A 15,678-nucleotide genomic window follows, 5' to 3' on the forward strand; every position below is an offset into this window, starting at 1 on the left:
ACTAGAAGTATACCTTAATCGGAGTAAATTTAGTAGCATTAGTACGCTACCTTGAAGCAATCTAGTTTGGCAATGACTTGTAAAAGGTGTTACCCTTTTCTCTTGACATTCTGGATGTGTCATGGGTTGTTTTCTGACCGGCACCTAGACAAACAGAAAATAGTGCGATACTCAGAAAGATTATACAAACAACATATTTTGAGTCTCCCTCTTCCTTTAATTTTGGGGTTGTTTCTCTCTCTCTCTCTCTCTCTCTCTATTTATCTCTCTCTTTCTCACGTTTTCTCCCCTTCTTTCTCACGTTTTCTCCCCTTCTTTCTCACGTTTTCTACCCCCCCCCCTCTCTCTCTCTCTCTTTCTCTCTTCCCCCTCATTTTTCGTCATTCGATTGGGGTAGGTGACCCTTCCTGTCCCTGCTATGACTTTTGTTTTTGATTATCGTTATTATTGGGCCCCAACTATCTATATTTTTTTCAACGAAATGGTAATACTGATTAATGAAGAGGTAGAAGATAGTGAGTTAACGTATTACCTTTGGCTTTTGATAAACATTTCTGGACGACATCTGTTTGGCGCTGGACGTCTTCCTCCAGGTCAATGATGTTTACTTTGAAGTTTGAATCTGCACTTGTACATCTTTTCTTTGCTTCATGCAGGGTTGTACTACAATCATCCAGGTATCTAGAGATACAATATCAACATACACTAAATGAGTGCAAAGCAATACTTTGCTTACGCTGGAAGTCTAGAGAGACTTTCAGACAGTTAACCTGAAGCAATTCCAGAAGCAATATTGTGTGTCGTCTATAAAACGTTTATCAATTACAAGTTACATTATAAGGCGGGTTCCAGAATCTTAGCAATCCGATTGGTCAATTGACATCACGTGGGCTTGCATTTATGTTTCCAGGGGATGGGACCCCCCCCCCCCCCCCCACCTCCCGCTTGATCCACCACTGTGTAGCCCTGAGATATTTTTGTGTATGTTTAGGAAATCTTTGGAGGAAACTAAATATAAATCTTGTTGATAATGTTAACACATATAACATACCCTTGGCAGATCTTGTATTCCTCGTGCTGCAGAGCATCTTTTCCTTTTCTGAAATACATATTTGCGGTGCGAATATAGCAGCTGACCTTAGCGTCACATTCAGGCATGTAACATACGTACTCCTTGAGGGCAACGATCTGATCTGGCGGAGTCGAAAACATATAAATAAAGACATGTAGGAGTCGATAAAGACTACAACCCACGAGACCGGCAATGTTGGTCTTGGTCTCACAAGCCTTTCGAAAGGTTATCTGAATGTTTATGAAACCCACAGCCATAAGACTGACTTGTCGGCCTCGCGGGCTTTCTAACAACTTTTCTGAAGGTGCATAAGACCGATAGTCGCTCTAGACGTCCGTTCGTCTCGTAAGCCGTCTGTTACTGAGAGTTCCCTGTTGATAATAAGTGTTAACTTGAGAAAACATAGTGTGGTTAAAAAAAATTGAGATATTACCAACCATCAATTTGGTCTTTTTTAGTCATACCTTTTTAATATTGGCTTTAAAATCATGATTTATTTAACACAATGTCAGTGGTTTGTTCTTTGTGGGTTTTTTTTTTTAAGGAACGTATACAACAATTGGCTCTCGGCACCACTAGCGGGTTAAGATGGGCACAAGCGGCCCTTGCCCCTTTTTAGAATGTTACCCTAAGTACACAACTACGTACATCTTATTAACAGGCTGTCATTTTTGTATAAACTATAGTTACGCAGTACTATGAAAATTACTTGGTTTTAATCTACAGTGCGTTGGAATGCCTACTTATAAAGTCAATTGTTGTTGGAGTCCATGTCACTGCCCCCCCCCCCCCCTCCCCCAGATTTCTAAGGACCTGGTCATACCCATATGCATTTGTCGTGGTAAAGTGATTAGCTCTTGACTCTCAATCTAAGGGTTCATTGGCCAATTTCCAGCCCGACACACACTGTGGGTCACATGGTTCGCGGTTCGAGTCCCGCTGTAGCACTAACGTCAATTGTCGAGAAGTTAATCCTTATTTGCCACTCTCCATCAGGGTAGAAATGGGTACCATGCAATTGCTAGGGAAAAGCTGTGTTAATACTGATTTGACTAAATAAGACCAAATTATTATTATTACTAGTATTATTATGATTATTATCATTATTATTATTATTGTTATCATTAGTCCTCATAATTATGACTATCATCATTCTAATCTTGACAAATATGTTTATCGACTAGGTGGGACAAGACTTTTATTAAACACGAGTACCTCCGTCATTTCTTGGTGCGATCCAGGTTCTGATGTCATCTAGACATTCCTTGATAGATCTCTCCAGATGTTTGCCCCATTCTTCGACCATGCAGTTCCTTTTAGTGTAAGCGGTACCGAAGTGCTGCAGAGCTGCTTTAAAGTACGCATGTATCACCTGTTTTGTAAAATAGGTATGCATTGCGTATATTAAAAACATGCCAAACAACTGTAGTTTTATTTATTAATAATAATAATGGGTTCTAGTAAAGTGCAAAAACAATTACACCCAACTTTGGTAGGTTATGATTAAAAAGTCATAATAATTGTGACTTTGAAATCTAGTTCATAGCAAGAACTAGTGTCTAGTGAAACCCATTTTCATATTTTTCTGCCACGGATGACTGACCAACATGGCTTTTTAAAAGTGCTGTCAAAAATCTCCTTGTATCAAGTTTGGGCTGATGAATGAAATATGGGTCAGGCCATATGTAAATGTTACTTTGGTCTTAGTGATACCCTAGTGGAGTAGGGTTTGTAGAGTATTTGGTCAAGGAATACAGTCAAGCATTATGTCAGTGTAGGATGATCGGGGACTGAACCTAAACAATTATATGACACATCTACAAACCTTTCGCTCATCAGAACATCCATTCATCTTCAGTTTAGCTAGCTTCCAAAATACAGTTCCGGTGTTCTTTTCCGCTGAAACCAAATCATCATCCTTTTGAGAACTGGCGGAAGCTTTCTTGTAACACTCCAGAGCACTCTATAAAAAAATAGACGTATACATACATGTATAATCATAGTACGTAGTAGTCCATCCCCTGGACTGTTCTGGTTAATTGAGTGCACATCCCATAGCACACACACATACACACATGCAGATTTTTCGGGGTAAGTGAATCACTGGAGTAAGTGAATGAGCGCGGTAAGATGAATGCGCCATCTGTTGGTTATGTGAGCTAGAGGGTTGCGCATCAATAAAAATCGTCCAGGACGTGGACTAAGTAATTAGCAGCTCTATACAGAGCGAATTTATTTTTCATTTCTTTTCACATAATATAAACAATGACAAACAATAATTAACGTAATGATATAACGGAAGTGAGCATTGAAATATCTTTGACATTGTTTTTGGTCATTGTCATGCAAAATGATTTGGTTACAGGAAATGAAAAAAACGAACCTACTTGAAAGCAATGCTTGTTAGGTGTAGGTTCGCACATTAATAATTGAACTTTATACATTTATAGTCTTCTATTCTGCTAACAATTACCTACGAAATCCAATGTCATTTCCGGGTACATGTGGATAACCATGAGCATTGCTCATGTACATGATTTTTTTTTAATAGCGAAACGTGTTGAAGCTATCACATCAAAGAATGGTTAATTGTTTTTCTATCTTTCTTTCTTTTTGTCTCAATAGCGAAATCTGTCCGTTGCACATGAGCAGGTGAGAATGTAGTTTAAAGATAAACTCCAGTACTGGTAAAAAAAAATTAAAAAAAATTCTCACAGAATCAAACGTAACTTACACTGAATGTTCAAGATTACAAATAAATGACATGTGCCAAACAATTTTGGAAGAAAATGTATACTGGCTGAGTAATGAGCATAGAAAGACAAGGAAATCAAGGTAGTACTAGCCCCGACACCATGTGTGTTGTCCCATATACATTTTTCTGTGTAAGTGATTGTTACTTTACCAAGACTCTGCCAAATTAATGATGATTTTGATGACTCCAGAACCTTGCATTACACACCATTACTTACATGCTATACGATCAACTTTTCTGATCCTTCCCACACCTTTTCTTTCACAATGCAATCGCATTACCAGTACTAAAGTTTATCTTTAATAACGCCCATTTTTTTTCTCTTGTTTTTTTTTGTTGTTGTTGTTGCTGGAATGCACTACACTTTGACAACAATATTTGGGAGGACAAAGGGACATTATTGTTTTCATTCAATGTTATTAAACATTATATACCTCTCTTTAGAAATCTAGCCATCTGATTGGTCGAAATTGGAGTCGTGATTTTAGCCATTCCCGTAAAGAAACGAACAATGGCAGTTAGTCGGGTCGGTATATGGTTTGACCCCAACAAAATTGCAACAAAAGGTTTTTCAACAGTTTCTAGAAGTTCTCGACCTCCGGAACAACATGAACATACTAGAAGTATACCTTAATCGGAGTAAATTTAGTAGCATTAGTACGCTACCTTGAAGCAATCTAGTTTGTCAATATCGCTTTCCTGATCACAAGCTGACTTGTAAAAGGTGTTACCCTTTTCTCTTGACATTCTGGAGGTGTCATGGGTTGTTTTCTGACCGGCAACTAGACAAACAGAAAATAGTGCGATACTCAGACAGATTATACAAACAACGAACAATACCGTTAACAGTAAAGAATATCAAACAACACCTCCAAAATACGCTGAATGACAATAGTATGTCGTTCAATGGCCAATAATGGGAAGAAGACTATTACGGAAAAATTAGTAAGGAAAAGCGGAGTGGAAAATATATGAAAATTATGTAATTATAATAAACACTACTTCTTCATACCCCCTTCTCTCGATGACAAGCATCCCCTCCCCCTCCCTCATTCCCAGAAATTTGACAACCGGTATGACACTATTGCATGCAGCATGGGGTTGGGTCATTTTGGTATTTTGTTGTATTTGCAGTAAATCTATAATCGTGTTTAGACGCATTTCAAGCCGATATGAAATAACTGAATATCTAAATGAGCATCCTTGGACGGTGCGTGCGCTCTATAAGTTTAGCTATTATTATTATTATTATTATCATTATTATTATTAGTAGTAGTAGTAGTAACCAAAACTCTGTTTAAATCTCTCACCGTTACTTGGTTGGTCAGACTTCTCTGTGTGTGTTGCTTTTGCAGGATTGCTGCCATCTTTGGCTCCATGGGACCCCGAGGTTTGACCAAAATGTATTTCATTCCTGTCATCGTCTTCTTCAACTAGCCCGTCAAAATTGATACAGTTTGCGAAGTTTCCCTTGGGTCCTACGTACAAATGGAATTTGACTGGATCTTGAACTTCAAGCGGCTTGTACAGTACTTCAGAGAGGTGAAAGAATACTTTGCTGTAGGTTTCATTGGCCTTTATAAACCCGAATCCACGTCCGTCTATATATTCCGTCACAACGCCAGTTGCATTATGATCCAGGAGCACCTCCTGGTCCACATCTTCATCAGGTTCAGAGTCAGAATTTTCACCATCCAAATTTAGAACCTTAATAGATTCTGCAAAATATCCCTTTGGTCCTTTGTGCAAATGGAATTTCACTTGATCTTGAACTGCAAGCGGCTGGTACAACACTTCAGAGAGGTGAAAGAATACTTTGCTGTAGGTTTCATTCACCTTTATAAACCCGAATCCACGTCCGTCTAGATATTGCGTCACAACGCCAGTTGCATTACGATCCGGCAGCACCTCCTGGTCCACAGCTTCATCAGGTTCAGAGTCAGAATCTTCTCCATCCAAATTTAAAAATTTGATAGATTCTGCAAAATATCCCTTGGGTCCTTTGTGCAAATGGAATTTGACTGGATCTTGAACTTCAAGCGGCTTGTACAATACATCAGAGAGGTGAAAGAATACCTTGCTGTAGGTTTCATCCACCTTTATAAACCCGAATCCACGTCCGTCTAGATATTGCGTCACAACGCCAGTTGCATTAGGATCCAGGAGCGCCTCCTGGTTCACAGCTTCATCAGGTTCAGAGTCAGAATCTTCACTATCCAAATTTTGAACCTCAATAGATTCTGCAATGTGCCCTTTTGGTCCTACAACCAAATCAAATTTCACCACATCTCCAACTTTAATGCATTTCTTTTGAACAGCTGAAATGTGAAAAAACACTGATTTGTAAGTGTCATTCACTCGGATAAAGCCATAACCACGGTCGTCATTGTACTGATTCACTCTTCCAACTACACCTTGTGGTAAAGGTTCCTCCCCGTACTCGGACTCGGACTCAGACGTAGACATGATAAACTAACTTAGTTATTCGATCATGAAACTAACACGTTATTCGATCAGTATCTTATCTATCTTTGTCACGACAATGCTGACAAATGTGTACATACCCTACACTATTTGAAATGGAATCAGCCAAGGTACTTCAAGCATCAAATGTTATGTCGATTATGGAAACGAGAAATACCGTCCTAAACATGAATTATGTCGCGAATTGTAAGTCATATGACCTGAATTAAAACACTCGGCAAACTGCTGTCAGCAATATGCGTGGGCAACACAGGGAGAACTAATCAGATACATATAGGTACAACAAACATATACATTGAATTGTATAATCAAGGAGGATATTACAAATCTCTTTGGTATAATATAGGTGTTTCAGTTTCCGGATTGCGGAAGATTTGGGGACTCCCACGTTTTTATCACTCGCTCCATAAACAGGACACATCTTTAGTTTGGGGCCCCAAGTGGTAGACTACCTTTCATGCACAATTTCTGGCTATTTTTTTTTTTAATCTATAATTTATACTGCATCTATTGGCATGATTTTTTGTTTGTTTGTTATTCAGCGGCTGGCTGAGTCATTGCGGAAATTTCTGGCCCGATTTCAAAATGTTAAAACCCCCCCTTGAAAAAATCCTGCGTACGCCACTGACTGAGGTAGAGCATGGACCTTGTTGGTAGGTCCATGGCCGGGTCCATGGGGAGAGACGTGTTATATATCGAGTTGTATTATGACATCGTTGTATTGCGTTGCTTGCACGCATGCGCAGAGTTGGCACTTGTTTGGCATTAAACATGGAGTTCGAAGTCAACATTATAATGGTCACTGTGTCCCACATAGTACCTAGAACATAACAAATTTGGCGACGAGGAACGGATTGTATATGGAACTGGAAAAGAATGGATGATTATGGATTTTAACTGGATGGCACATCCTGTAAGTGTAATGACATCATCAGTACCAGTTATGTAAACTTTGGTATGTACGCGTTGCAGTGTGACAGCTGCCAGCCAATAAAGCAGCCCGGTGGTATAAAAGCCAGTATTAGCAGATGTAGCCCATCAGATATAAGCCCTTCAGTCATTCAGGACCAGCAGAAAGCCCGGCCAGGCTCAGCCCTAAATAAGCCCAGGTCCCGTAACAGACTATTTCATTGTCAGTCCTAAGCCAAGGCTAAGCCTAGAGTAGACCCTCTAGACTAATTAGCCCAGCCAGCTCTAGCCAAACGGTCCAGATGGGTTCCAGCCCAGGACCAGCCCGACACAGCCGTGTAGCACAATTGAATTCCAGCCCAGACCATGCCAGCCCAGCCCAGGTCTAGTTAAGCATGAACTAGCCAACCAGCCAAGACCAAGTCTTATAAGCACTAAATGAATAGATTCTAATGAAAGCAACACGAAAAAGGGAACTCGGCTGAAATTTTGGTTTGTGTTGACAGCTTGGCACGAGAAATATATTCACCGAAGCCAAGTCATTATGTTATTAATGAAAACTTATTGTAAGTAGGTCTATATTCGAAACAAGCCCGATACTAGTGCCGCGAAGTGGTAAGTCGAACAAATGAATATGATTAAGAGATTTTGCCGTGGGTAATTCCAGAATTAAGGTCTCGCGGTCTCAGGCCATATTTATAACCCGTTACAAAAAAGGCCTAGCCCCTATTACTGTTTGAAAATTAGTCCACGACAATTAGGACCAGGAACTGTTTAAAAAATAGGTCCACTTATTAGGATCAGGAACGAATTGATGTATTTTGTCCACATTTGCCGGGACCAGGTATTGTATTTGGAGGACATTAACATGTTTTCAACGCTGAGAAGTTAGGCAAGCTGCAAAATGTCCAAGCCAAATTCTAACCCCGGGACAAAGTCACTGCCTCATGCAATGTAGAATAGAGTGGATGAGACATTGGATGAACTCCTAGTAGAAGGGGTCTGCCCGATCGTAGCTGTAATTAAAGAAACCTGGTGGTAAAATGCGAGTTTGTGGGAACTAAAAACTCTCAGCCAATAAGGTGTTGAATGGTACTCAATATACCGAGTCTAGAGGATATGTTGTAAGATTTGGAAGGCGGAGAGAATTTCAGCAAATAGATTTGTATCATGCTTGATAGTAAGTCGAGAAACTACTATCAGCACCCACAGAGGACTATATCAGTATACCACATTGCTTTTTGGTAAAGTAAGCGCGTCTGCCCTCTTTTAGCGAACGATGGGGACGCTCTTAGCAGAATAGTTTACTAGATCGATGGCGCATAATAAATGCTGTATTATTATTATTATTGTAGAGGTCAAGAACAAAACAGCCGAGTGAGGAACGGGTCTCAGTATCTGTAAGAGCAAGGCACAGGAAGGTCTTTATTAGTAGTAATCACATTACATATCTCATAATGCTGATTATCAAGGAGATCGTGCATTCTCCAAAACATGTCATTTTATCAAACATAAAACAAATAAAGTTGCCCTTTAAAAACAATTGCCACAGTACAATGTAGCCGAAACTCTCAATATTAACACGGGTAAATGCCGGTACCTGACCCAAATACCTAAACAAGTAAGTAACTGTCAATATAAAAATCCTATAACTATAAAGCAACAAATTCACAAATTTGGATAAACCAACACACCAAGCTAGGTTGAACAACCTTATCACGTGACCTCTATATCACTACTGAATAAATGATTGAAGCCATCTTATCCTTAATTCTTGTTCAATAAACTATGATACCTTAAACTTGTACATTGTAATGTTAAAACATGCAATGCAAATATATCCTAATAACATTAACTTAAATAGGGCTATCCTGGCTCCCCCTTTTCAAAGTAAGCACATATTATATTATGAATGTTGAAACTAACACTATCATAACAATGGAATAAAGACAAATATCTCTGCTTTTAAATATCAGAATATCCCAAGACCAGAAACATTGATAAATCTCCTTATATCTGCATCAAATCCAACTTTCATCAACCACTCCAATCCAAATATTTATCTTCCATACTTTCTTACTTCCAAACAAACTCCAATAATCTCCTGATCTAACCATTAACACTTCTCTTACTCCTGTTATTTCATATCAATTTAACATGTAACGATATTCTTTTATGCAAAATGAGAAATAAGGGGGGTAGCGGCCCCCCCCCCCCCCCGGATCCGCCACTGGCCAGTGAACCATTCCAAACTGAAGGCTTACATCGGACTATCTTGCACATTTTACCGCAGACCCACATAGTAATTAGTTGGGTTTTCTCCCACGAACTCCACTATGTGAGAGAGATTTACTGTAACAGCTCCATCTACGGTCAAAAACTCATGTTCTCTCTCAGTAACTGCATGACTGCTGATATGGTGGTGTGAAGAAAAAATGAAAAAATGAAAGAAAAAGAAAAGAGTTACATTAGGAAAGATACAAAGAGTACAAAAAAAACACTCTCTCTTTCACACACGAACAAACACATACGCACACAAATAATCTTGACTGATATATTGTGTGAGGGACCTTGTACCTCACATAATGAAAATCTCATTTGCCAGGAATTTTATTGATGTTTTCGGTATCCACAGACTTTATAAAGCTCATCTGTACTAGTGTACATTGAGGAGTAGACCACTCTGCAAGGTCACTGGACAGGTGGTTATCTCATCAAACCAGCTCTCAATCAACATAAGAAAAAGAGGATCATGTGGGACCGATGGTCACCGATTAGGCATTGTTTGTTATATAGAGGGCGCAAGTAGCTATAAGTAGTGGAGTGGGGCTTTAAATGTTCCAGCTGATATACTTTGTTAGAAACAGGGACTTAAAAAAAAAACATACACACAAACGCACACACCAGACACGCACATAATATGCTAACGAAAAGAAACTATACAAAATATATCAGGTTACGAAAAAGGGCACGCCGAAAGAAATAGGGGTAATATCTGAAGGTGGAAGGGGGGGGGGTTGAAAACAGGGGTCATACAAACCCACTAACACACTGTTTAAAAAAAACCATAACTAAATGAATAAATGTTACGTAATTCGTCATTGCTTTTTGAATGCTAAGTTGTGTATTTATGAAAACAATTTTTAAAAGATGGTAAAAAGAGAGAAATAAAATAATCCTACAAATTCCCCCAAAATAGTCTCTTGTACGTGGTTAATAAAACATGATTTCATTAAAATCTCTTCCTTTCTTCCCCTTCTCTAAACGCCCCATAAGCGGGTTCTTTGGACGAAAGAATAATATTAACAGCCTTTTTAGGTAATGCTACCACATGGTGTTAACGAAAGCCTCAATTTGTGCTTATAAATGTCCACACTTTTTGCGCACACCCCCCCCCCCCCTTTCAACTGTCTATATGGTTAGTCTAGCCCTTTTGTGACCGTGTATACCTGGAAGTAGAAATAATGAGCTTTGTTTGACCACGTACTTGTACGCTCACCATTTTCTATACCATATTATAAATATTTGAACGTGCCGTTCATACATTCTGTGTGAAGAGACCATTGTCCTCAGTTATGTGATAACAGTAGCAGCTAAAAGGAAAAATCTTATCTACGGAGAAATCAAATCAATAAATGTGAAAAGTATGAAAAGATTGCATTTATATTACCTCAATATTATTGTTATACAGTCTCTCCAAACTTGGCAAGCTTCGAGGAAGTTTATAATCATTTTTATGAATTTGTTTGAAAGACAACTTGTAAAATTGAATATGCCTACGTAATTGATCATTCCATGCGAAGCAAATAAAGCATGCATGACCGTGATATAAATTGTTGTCACCATGCAAATGGGTAGGAGGCGGATTTATTGGCTCAGTCGGTAAAGCGTCTGTCTAACCAAAGATCATAGGTTCGAATCCAACCTAGGTAGATGACTCAAGCCTGTGTTTTCATGGTTATGTGCCCTACCTCTGTTTCATAGACGCGTGCTAGATGACAATGGAAATGCTCCGTCCCTAGGATAGGACGTTAAATGAACGTCCAGTGTAGAGGAGTGTCACCACCGACACCATACGTTTGCCCTATTCGTATAAGAGTAGGGGGTAGCCCCGCTGTAGTGGCCCACCTGCACATCCCCAATCAGTCATAGCGGAAGGAGAGACCCAAGGGTCACAGTAAATCATTTCGCCTTTCCCTCCTCAGGCAAAGGTGACGCCAAATACTTAATAATTGCTGTTTAGATGCAAAGTCTACAGGACAATACCCTGATGTTAAATGTGCTACGCGTTTTCTCGAACATTGTCGTAAAACAAGACTTTCAATTTGAATGCTCTTATAAAAAGTAATTAAAGAGGGTTTATTATTAAGGATTTGGTTAATTTTGTTATCGTAACCCCTAACTGACTTATTTCCCGAGTACAAATGGATAAATACGATATCGTGAACAAATTGAAAGTCAATGTATTTTCATTTATCTATAGTTTTTTGTGGAGAGGGTGAGGTAGTTGATTGTTGTTCTAATGTAAATATTGACAGAATAGTGACATGACTAGCAGTTGTAACATTATAAAACTAATACTTAAAAAATGAAAAATTAATAAAAAACAATAAAAATGATGATGATAATAATATTAATGTTTTACCACAAAATATTTTATTGACTATTTACAACACTATTTTGTTTACCACATGTCAATTTTCGTAATATATAAGTAAACAGTTTATGTTGACAGTTATTGAGTGAGCAAATGGTGTGTACTTTAATACCAAACGAACTTCATACAAATTCATATTCTACACAATCGTGCTGGTCGTATCATTACAGGTTTTTTGTATTATATAAACCCCGGTGTTTGTTTGTTTCATGATCTGACATCTTTACCAGTCTTTGACCTCATTAAATCAAGTAAACTTGGTATTGATGTATAATTTCCATAAGCAAAATTTTCCACCACAGACTGCATTGATGTATAATTTGAATATGAAGTTCTTATTCAATTTCCCACCACAAATAATTTTGCTTATGGAAATTATACATCAATACAGTCTGTGTGGTTTATATAATCAAAAAACATGTAATGATTCGACCAGCACGATTGTGTAGAATATGAATTTGTATGAAGTTGGTTTGGTATTAAAGTACACACCGTTTGCTCACTCAATAACTGTCAACATAGACTTTTTACTTATATATTACGAAAATTGACATGTGGTAAAAAAACGACATGTTTAAGGTCAATTCTTCTTTCCGTTCTTATGAAACAAGGAACACTGAATCCCAGCTTATTACATCATCTCTTTTGTAAGTATTCATTATATAATTATTATGTTTTAATGTGGAAAATAAAATTGAATTGAATTGAACTCGTATACGGGTTCAAGACAGGAAGAAACACCATTGACAGTCCAGATTTCACGGGGTGATTTCACACGACAAGGAGCCTTACAAACGAGAGAAAATTGGTTATAAATAATAGAAGGGATAGAGGAGGCGCGATGGATCTATGGTAGAGCAGCGATCTCATAACGGGGAGGTCCCGGGGTCGGAACCAAATGCCCTTTGGTGAGACATTAATCCACATTACCAAGTCCCTCGGAGAGGACTTACAGTCATCGGTACCCGGTAAACAAACACTTTCTTAGCGATCAGGACTGTTTAAGAGACAAACCAGACAACCTGTAAAGAAGGTTTTCAAAAGTACAAATAGGCCCTCGATGAACGAGAAAGTAGAAACGAATAAAGAACTGATTTGGCATCCGTTCTTCTCGGTTAGGGAAAAATCGAAAATAAACCTTCTTGGAGGGGGGCCCCTGGAGTCCTGGAAAAAAAGCCTTACTCTGAGGAGATTTATTACATTATGTTTCACATCATGAGATAACATCACATTTTTAGCACGAATAGCGACCTAACGATGCACTACCCTTTTCTGCTGAACCTTGTAACGAAACCCAAATCGGGGTCACGATTATATGAACTTTCTCTCAAATCTACTCCATATGGCAACAAAAATGGTTTTCCCCTCATCTTCGCCGCTCAGTTCAGGAATGTGAACTTGTGTTTTCAGAGAAAATAAGCCCAGTTATTTATGGGGTTGAACATGAACCAGACAATCAATCGCTTTCTCTCTCTCTCTCTCTCTCTCTCTCTTCTCTCTCATTCTCTCTCTCTCTCTCCCTCTTGCCTACCGCGGTTAACTTCCCCTTGACAAAAACGCGTTACATATTAGGGAGAGCACGTTTTGCCCTGTTACCTCTAAAAGTAAAGGTGTTGTTGTAGCCGTGTTGTGTAGTAGCAATGAAACATGACATTTATCTGCAATATTGCTCGTGTCCTTACCCTATTTGATGTATACCTTCCCGACAACCTTAGAATATTTGGTTTCATAAGCAAAACAATTATAAATTTATGATAAAAAAAAAAAAAAAGATATTGATCACACTGACTAGGGCAAGGATAAATGCCACAGTCAATAAACATTGAGAAAAACTTACGGGTTAATTTTGCTGGCCCCAACAGGACATCATGTTTATTTTAATTTAATTGGTTAACTTATATTAACAAATGTACATGACATGCAGCTCAAGGCCGATATTGTTTACAATGCAATCGGATATTCACAACATAAAAACAGTGTCAAAATACAAAAGAAATACAAAAGAAATATCAATGGCAACATCACACAGCAATATCATAAAAGATTTAGAAAAATGTATGATATGTATCGAAGATTCGGAAAAGTAGCCAACAAAACAATCGACGCATTGTCATTAAATATTCAAGGATAAATTCAATTAAGCATATGTTCAGGAATATTAGGCTTATCGCACGAAAATATCACTTAAAGTCACACTGCACTACTTGTAGCTACTTGATCCCTCTTTATAGCAAACAATGCCTAATCGGTGACCATTGGTCCCTCCAGTGACCTTGTAGGGGAGTCTAATCACTCCTGGTCACACTAGTACATACAGATGGGCTTTAAGACAAACACAATATACGTGACTTGCAATAAAAAGGCGTTATTTAGAAAGAATGTGAATCAATGACATTGTAATGGGCGCGCACACGGAATCTCACGCGGAATTATTCACATTCAATATTTACATTTACACAACGGGCCGCAAAGATCTGTACCCGTTCCGACAAGAAAAGAAAATCATCGTATACGATAAACAATTATTTTCTCTAGTCTGAACGTTGTTAAAGGGATAGTTGGGTTCTGTTTTCAGACCGCAAGTGCCTTCAAAGTGCATGGTTATTGCTTTTATTCTTACCTATGACATTTATAGTGCCCTTTTAGAACCTAAAATTGTTATGAAGGTAATTTTAGAACCCAAAATGTGTGAAATTTAGCAAATACGATCATACTAATTCAGCTCCACTTTAAAAAAAACACGGTGACCGTTAATTAATCATTTAATTAAAAATAACAATACATGAGCCGGCTAATTGTGGGTAACATTTATAAGCAACACGAAATGCCAACAAAAAAGCCAACATCGGCATTGGCTGACATACGACGTAAATGGCGTTATTTCATTTTTTTTTCAACGTTTTTTTTCTTCAAATTTTTTCAAAATATCTAATATTTGTGGTGGTACACAAGTATTACAAATCGTTATATTTCAGGGACGGGGCCTATCGTAAGCGCGCTCTGATTGGCTAGGAGAATAATGTTAATACTTTATTGACCTAGAGCTTCAAAATTAGTTTCTTTATACACTGTACGACGTTTCTTCGTGCGTGTTTTCTAGTCTATATGCCCCTCTCGCTGTACGAGCTTAGTATACATTTAATTATAAATGTTACATGGCAGAACCATTATAAGAAAAGTTTGATAAACAAACAACATCGTGTTGCACTCGATAAAAAAGGCGGTATTCAAATACCAAACAAGGTCGAAATGCCAGATGGCCTGGTCTCAATTCACAAATGTTAAAAACGTCTATTCATACTTCAAGACTTTTTTTTTAATTTCACTTCCAATCAATACCTAAAATGCTAAATTACAACAGTGATGGTAATGAGAGAGATACATTGACGTGTGCATGTATTGTTAGCTAACGTCATAACAGCATGTCATTGCATTAAAACCGATGATACAGTTAATTTATTTTACATGTACTTAACATTTCGTAGGGTTGATTTTACTAAGTCAAAATATTATTACCTCGATAGCTTTATGCCCCAAAATATAATAATATGTTATTGCCTTGGGGAAAAAATAATTGTTTTCCATTTTGTTGAAGTTAAAACAAACTATAGCTAAACAATACAATAGAAATATATATATATATATTACACAAATTCTTGAATGTACAAACTGTATGCATATATAACATAATGACGTAATGTGTTTATGTGTATTGGAAGATTACGAAATTGCTACTTTTTTGGTGTAATAATCATGATTTTTAGATTTAAAAAATACCCGCTTTGGCTCTCATTCATAACG

This window comes from Strongylocentrotus purpuratus, unplaced genomic scaffold (genome assembly GCF_000002235.5).
Source record: "Strongylocentrotus purpuratus isolate Spur 01 unplaced genomic scaffold, Spur_5.0 spur5_scaffold_12, whole genome shotgun sequence".
In the NCBI taxonomy this organism is placed as follows: domain Eukaryota; kingdom Metazoa; phylum Echinodermata; class Echinoidea; order Camarodonta; family Strongylocentrotidae; genus Strongylocentrotus; species Strongylocentrotus purpuratus.